Source organism: Ranitomeya variabilis, chromosome 4 (assembly GCF_051348905.1).
Source record: "Ranitomeya variabilis isolate aRanVar5 chromosome 4, aRanVar5.hap1, whole genome shotgun sequence".
Taxonomy (NCBI): Eukaryota; Metazoa; Chordata; class Amphibia; order Anura; family Dendrobatidae; genus Ranitomeya; species Ranitomeya variabilis.
The window spans coordinates 353,301,333-353,308,427 of NC_135235.1; the positions used below are offsets into that span (position 1 = coordinate 353,301,333).

General features: G+C 51.6%; 1 protein-coding gene across 3 annotated transcripts in view; it reads right to left on the bottom strand.

The window, feature by feature from the left end:
- The window catches only part of RASIP1 (Ras interacting protein 1), a 1,394,348-nt gene extending 1,393,731 nt beyond the window's left edge, over positions 1-617 (bottom strand). For all 3 annotated transcript variants that reach the window (XM_077250692.1, XM_077250691.1, XM_077250690.1), the window contains exon 1: positions 51-617. The gene's annotated coding sequence lies outside the window, so the exon portion shown is untranslated. The remainder of the gene's footprint in view (positions 1-50) is intronic.
- Between the last annotated feature and the right edge of the window lie 6,478 nt (positions 618-7,095).

Genomic DNA, 7,095 nt, shown 5'->3' on the forward strand with positions numbered 1-7,095 from the left:
ACAGAACAATGATGAAAATACAAAATTATGGCAATGCAAAATATATTTACCAGGGATATGTTGTAAGAAGTATGGTGTTCAAACTGCGTTGCTGCCGTTCTTCCCTCTTCAACTCAGAATATCACCTCAGTAAAGTTTGTTCATCCTACTCCTGCTTCCTGATTGCATGGCTTAGATTCATAAAAAATCCTGTTTTCTCAACTAAATGTGTCATACAAATCTATTTAAGTATTCATTTTAAGTACAAATATAAAAAAAAGACTACAAAAAAAACTTACACAAAGACAAAAAATCAATAGAAAATAATAAAACTAAATTGCAGTATAAAATTAAAAGTGTAAACAATATCTTTGTAATGTCCTGTTCCAAAGTTGAATTCTAGTCCCTTCGGTTCCTGTGGCTGTTTTAACAGAAATTACTCTTTCCTTTGGTCCCAACCCTGGAAAGGCTGTCTGTCTGAAGTCCAGTTTCCTTTGTTTTAACAATCCAAGCCCTCCCTCTCTTCCTGGACTCAGATAAGAAAAATAGAATTCACATCTCACAAAACCTAATTAGGCAGGAGGACAAGGAAAGAACAAGGTAAAAGGCACGCTGCTGTATATAGATTTAAAATCAAATGGAATATTGTCTTAGATAACCGTCCAATCCTTTCTCATCATTTTCCCCTTCAGTACATCCATCATACATATACTGCGCTGTGGGAGGTGTGTTCCGGCAAGCCGCCATACATGTATGGCGTGAGGTTCACGGGCTCACTCTGAATGCCTTCACGATCAAAAGTGAGTGTCAGAGCTATATGAGAGGTGACACACTGGGGCAACTTCCATAACCAGTACTAGTGCTGATTGCAGGCGTTTAACCCCTCTAATACTACTGTCAATTGTAGAGAGAGGGAGGGAGCTCCCTCTCTGCACCGATCAGCATCACGTGACTGCAATCACATTGGGTTGATCGTCTCCATGGTGATCCCAGGTCGAATGATGGCGGCAGGATCACCAGGCAGGGTGGTCTGTAAGTTCCTGCCTCAGAGAAGGAGCTGACACACCTCCTCCTGCTCTCTGTGGTGCATTAAACTAATGCCCTGCAATGCAAAGGCACAGTAGAGTATTAGACAAGCAATCAGGGCTGGTAAAGTTAAAGGGAACCTGTCACCCCCTCAGGCGTTTGTAACTAATAGAGCCACCTTGTGCAGCACAAATGCTGTATTTGAACCCTTTACAAACAGAGAATTGGTCCGTAAAACCTGAAAAACCTTCCTAACCTGTTGAACATGAGACTCCCAGTCATCCGAAAAAATCAAAATATCATCCAAATACACAATCATGAATTTATCCAGATATTCACGGAAAATATTGTGCATAAAGGACTGAAAAACCGAAGGGGCATTTGACAGACCAAAAGGCATTACCAAATACTCAAAATGGCCCTCGGGCGTATTAAATGCGGTTTTCCACTCATCCCCCTGCTTAATTCGCACCAAATTATACGCACCGCGAAGATCAATCTTAGAGAACCACTTAGCTCCCTTAATGCGAGCAAATAAATCTGTCAGCAATGGCAAAGGATACTGATATTTGACTGTGATCTTATTTAAAAGTCTATAATCAATACAAGGTCTCAAAGAACCATCTGTTTTGGCCACGAAAAAGAACCCTGCTCCTAAAGGAGACGAAGAAGGACGAATATGTCCTTTTTCCAAGGACTCCTTAATATACTCTCGCATAGCAGCATGTTCAGGTACAGACAGATTGAATAGACGACCCTTAGGAAATTTACTGCCAGGAATCAAATCTATGGCGCAATCGCAATCTCTGTGAGGGGGAAGAGAATTAAGAGTAGACTCCTCAAAAACATCACGATAATCAGACAAAAAAGCCGGGATCTCAGAGGGAATAGATGAAGCAATGGAAACCAAAGGTGCGTCCCCATGATTACCCTGACATCCCCAACTTAGTACATACATTGTTTTCCAGTCAAGGCCTGGGTTATGAGTTTGCAACCATGGCAATCCCAGCACTAATACATCATGTAGATTAGACAACACAAGGAAGCGAATCACCTCCTGATGGTCTGGAGTCATACGCATAGTCACTTGTGTCCAGTATTGTGGTTTATTACTAGCCAATGGTGTAGAATCAATACCCTTTAAAGGTATAGGGACTTTCAGAGGCTCTAGATCAAACCCACAGCGCCTGGCAAAGGACCAATCCATAAGACTCAAAGCGGCGCCGGAATCCACATAAGCATCCGCGACAATAGAAGATAACGAACAAATTAAAGTCACAGAAAAAATAAACTTAGACTGCAAAGTGCCAATAGCAGAGGATTTATCAACTTTCTTTGTTCGTTTAGAGCATGCTGATATAACATGAGTTGAATTCCCACAATAGAAGCACAACCCATTTTTGCGCCTATAATTCTGTCGTTCGCTTCTGGACAGAAAACTATCACATTGCATACTCTCTGGTGCCTTCTCAGAAGACACCGCCAAATGGTGCACAGGTTTGCGTTCCCGTAAACGCCGATCAATCTGAATAGCCATTGTCATGGACTCATTCAGACCCGTAGGCGCAGGAAACCCCACCATGACGTCTTTTACGGCATCAGAGAGACCTTCTCTGAAATTTGCCGCCAGAGCGCACTCATTCCACTGAGTAAGCACAGACCATTTTCAGAATTTTTGGCAATATATCTCGGCTTCATCTTGCCCCTGAGAGAGGGCTATCAAGGCTTTTTCAGCCTGTATCTCTAAATTAGGTTCCTCATAAAGCAACCCTAAGGCCAGAAAGAACGCATTCACATTGAGCAACGCAGGATCCCCTGGCGCCAATGAAAATGCCCAATTTTGAGGGTCACCCCGCAGTAAAGAAATAACAATTTTAACCTGCTGGGCAGGATCTCCAGCAGAATGAGATCTCAGAGAGAGAAACAATTTACAATTGTATTTAAAATTTAGAAAACAAGATCGATCTCCAGAAAAAAACTCCGGTATAGGAATTTTAGGTTCAGACCGAGGAGCATGTATAACAAAATCTTGTAAATTCTGAACTTTAGCAGCAAGATTATTCAAATTTGTAGCCAGACTCTGGAGATCCATATTTCAACAGGTAAAGTCTGAGCCATTCAGGGGTTAAGAGGAGAGGAAAGCAGGAGACTGCAATTAGAGCAGGAGTGCAACTTCAGAGAAAGGAAAAAAAAAAAAAAAAAAAGTTTCACACAGTTCCCTTTCTCTCCTGCTTCAGCCCATAGATTAAACATGTGGGCCGGCCATACTGTTATGGTTCCCAATGGCAGGGGAACATCAGGAGCATAGAAAAACGGACAAGCTCTCGGGTGATGGAAACTAGAGCTGACCGCGATGCTAAACCTATACACACAACTAATAGCAGCCAGGGAACGTGCCTACGTTTTCGCTAGACGTCTCGCACCAGCCGGAGAACTAACTACCCCTGGTAGAGGAAACACAGTCCTGGCTTGCCTCCAGAGAAAATCCCCACAGGAGATAGTAGCCCCCCACATATAATAACGGTGAGATAAGATGAAAAGACACACGTAGTATGAAAGCAGATTTAGCACAGCGAGGCCCACTGGCTAGATAGCAGAAAGATACAATAGTGGACTTCGCGGTCAGCTACAAAACCCTATCAAATACCATCCTGAAATTACCTTAAACTCATGTGCCAACTCATGACACCGGAGTGGTAATTTCAGCCCACAAGAGCTTCCAGCTGCAGAGAATCACATAACTGCAAACTGGACAAAACATACAAAAATAGACTAAGGACAGAATAGTCCAACTTAGCTGATCAGCAGACTGGGAGCAGGTACATGCAACAGAATGACTCTCGTTAAATTGATGGCCGGCACTAGAATGACTGAGGAGCAAGGCTAAATAGGATACTCCCACATCCTGATAGAAACAGGTGAACTGAGAAAGCAAAGCTCACAAGACACCAGTACCACAAGAGACCACCGGGGGAGCCCACAAACCGAATCACAACAGTAAATAAGCCCTTTCTGTCCTTCTACATCCTGTTCAGGAGGGGGGAAGAGTATGGGCGGTGCGTGGGTGGACACTGTGCGTGCCTGTGTGTGCGGGTGGGGTCTGTGCAGGCCTGCCGGGGATCTGTACGGGCCTCTCGGGGTCTGTGCGTGCCTGCCGGGGCTCTGTGCAGGCTGCCGGGACTCTGTGCATGCCTGCCGGGGCTCTGTGCATGCCTGCTGGGGCTCTGTGCGTGCCTGCTGGGGCTCTGTGCGTGCCTGCCGGGGCTCTGTGCATGCTAGCCGAGGCTCTGTGTGGGCTGCCGGGACTCTGTATGTGGCTGCTGGGGCTCTGTGAGGGCTGCCGGGGCTCTGTGCGGGATGCCAGGGCTCTGTGCAGGCTTGCCGTGGCTCAGTGCAGGCTGCCAGGGCTCTGTGCGGGCTTGCCAGGGCTCTGTACATGCCTGCCGGGGCTCTGTGCATGCCTGCCGAGGCTCTGTGCGGGCCTGCTGGGGCTCTGTCCGGCCTGCCGGGGCTCTGTGTGTGCTGCCAGGGCTCTGTGCGGGCCTGCCAGAGCTCTGTGCGGGCCTGCTGGGGCTCTGTGCAGGCTGCTGGGGCTCTGTGCGTGCCTGCCAGGGCTCTGTTCATGCCTGCTGGGCCTCTGTGCGTGCCTGCCGGGGCTCTGTGTGGGCTGCCGGGGCTCTGTGTGGGCCTGCCAGTGCTCTGTGCGGGCTGCCGGGGCTCTGAGCATGCCTGCCTGGGCTCTGCGTGCCTGCCGGGGCTCTGTGCATGCCTACCGGGGCTCTGTGTGGGCCTGCTGGGGCTCTGTTCGGGCTGCCGGGGCTCTGTGTGTGCCTGCCTGGGCTCTGTGCGTGCCTGCCAGGGCTCTGTGCGTGCCTGCTGGGGCTCTGTGCGGGCAGCCGGGGCTCTGTGCATGCCTACTGGGGCTCTGAGCGTGCCTGCCGGGGGTCTGTGCGGGCTTGCCGGGGCTCTGTGCGGGCTGCCGGGGCTCTGTGCGGGCAGCCGGGGCTCTGTGCGGGCAGCCGGGGCTCTGTGCTGGCTGCAGGGGCTCTGTGCGTGTGTGCAGGCATCATCCGATTGGACTACGAGTCCCATCGGATGATGCCTGCTACAGTGACAGTGATTGACACATTAGCCAATGATGGGACAGTAGTAGTCCCATCATCCGGCTAATGTTATGAATGTAAAAAAATACTACATTCATACTACATACATACTACATACAACATACTACATACATACTACAAACATAAATAGATGATGTTATTGGTGCGTTCGCAGCCCGGGGTCCACCGTGCAGGAGGAACCTGCTGCTAGCAAATGGCACTATATGAAGGTATAAGCGAACTCTGCTACTTCACAGAGTTGCAGATAAAAGAAAGCACTGTGCCCTGTTAGACTCACAGGAGTACACAGCTAACTGCTGAGCTGAAAGCAGTCAGTGGCCTTGCACTCACACAAACTCCTCACCGGAGGTGTCGGTATTCTAGGGGCTTATTTCAGCTGGGACCCTGAATACATGCACACAAAACTCCTCACCGGAGATCCGGGTATTCTAGGGGCTTATTTCAGCCGGGGCCCTAAATACATACACACAAGACCACACTGGCACAAAGCACATAACATAGATTGATACTAGCGCATGGCCATACGGTCATGCAAACCTTTTATAGCTGCAGCAACTACAGGACCTTCCCAGAAGGACCAATGGAAGGCTGCCACAGAACTTGAGCAACTTCAGGACCTTCCTAGAGGACCAATGGGAGTTGCTGCTTTTCCTGAGCATTGGTGTTGAATGATACTTTCCAATATCCAGAAGTATCGGTATCAGATTGGATCGCCGATATCCAAAAAATATCGGATATCGCCAATACCGATATCCGATACCAATGCAAGTCAATGGGACACAAATACCGGAATGTAAATAAGCCCTTTCTGTCCTTCTACATCCTGTTCAGGAGGGGGGAAGAGTATGGGCGGTGCGTGGGTGGACACTGTGCGTGCCTGTGTGTGCGGGTGGGGTCTGTGCAGGCCTGCCGGGGATCTGTACGGGCCTCTCGGGGGTCTGTGCGTGCCTGCCAGGGCTCTGTGCAGGCTGCCGGGACTCTGTGCATGCCTGACGGGGCTCTGTGCGTGCCTGCTGGGGCTCTGTGCGTGCCTGCCGGGGCTCTGTGCGTGCCTGCCGGGGCTCTGTGCGTGCTAGCCGGGGCTCTGTGTGGGCTGCCGGGACTCTGTATGTGGCTGCCGGGGCTCTGTGAGGGCTGCCAGGGCTCTGTGCGGGATGCCAGGGCTCTGTGCAGGCTTGCCGTGGCTCAGTGCGGCCTGCCGGGGCTCTGTGCGGGCTTGCCAGGGCTCTGTGCATGCCTGCAGGGGCTCTGTGCGGGCCTGCTGGGGCTCTGTCCGGCCTGCCGGGGCTCTGTGTGTGCTGCCAGGGCTCTGTGCGGGCCTGCCGGGGCTCTGTGCGGGCCTGCTGGGGCTCTGTGCAGGCTGCTGGGGCTCTGTGCGTGCCTGCCAGGGCTCTGTTTATGCCTGCTGGGCCTCTGTGCGTGCCTGCCGGGGCTCTGTGCGTGCCTGCCGGGGCTCTGTGTGGGATGCCGGGGCTCTGTGTGGGCCTGCCAGTGCTCTGTGCGGGCTGCCGGGGCTCTGTTCGTGCCTGCCTGGGCTCTGCGTGCCTGCCGGGGCTCTGTGAATGCCTACCGGGGCTCTGTGTGGGCCTGCTGGGGCTCTGTGCGGGCTGCCGGGGCTCTGTGTGTGCCTGCCTGGGCTCTGTGCATGCCTGCCAGGGCTCTGTGCGTGCCTGCTGGGGCTCTGTGCGGGCAGCCGGGGCTCTGTGCATGCCTACTGGGGCTCTGAGCGTGCCTGCCGGGGGTCTGTGCGGGCTTGCCGGGGCTCTGTGCGGGCTGCCGGGGCTCTGTGCGGGCAGCCGGGGCTCTGTGCGGGCAGCCGGGGCTCTGTGCTGGCTGCAGGGGCTCTGTGCGTGTGTGCAGGCATCATCCGATTGGACTACAAGTCCCATCGGATGATGCCTGCTACAGTGACAGTGATTGACACATTAGCCAATGATGGGACAGTAGTAGTCCCATCATCCGGCTA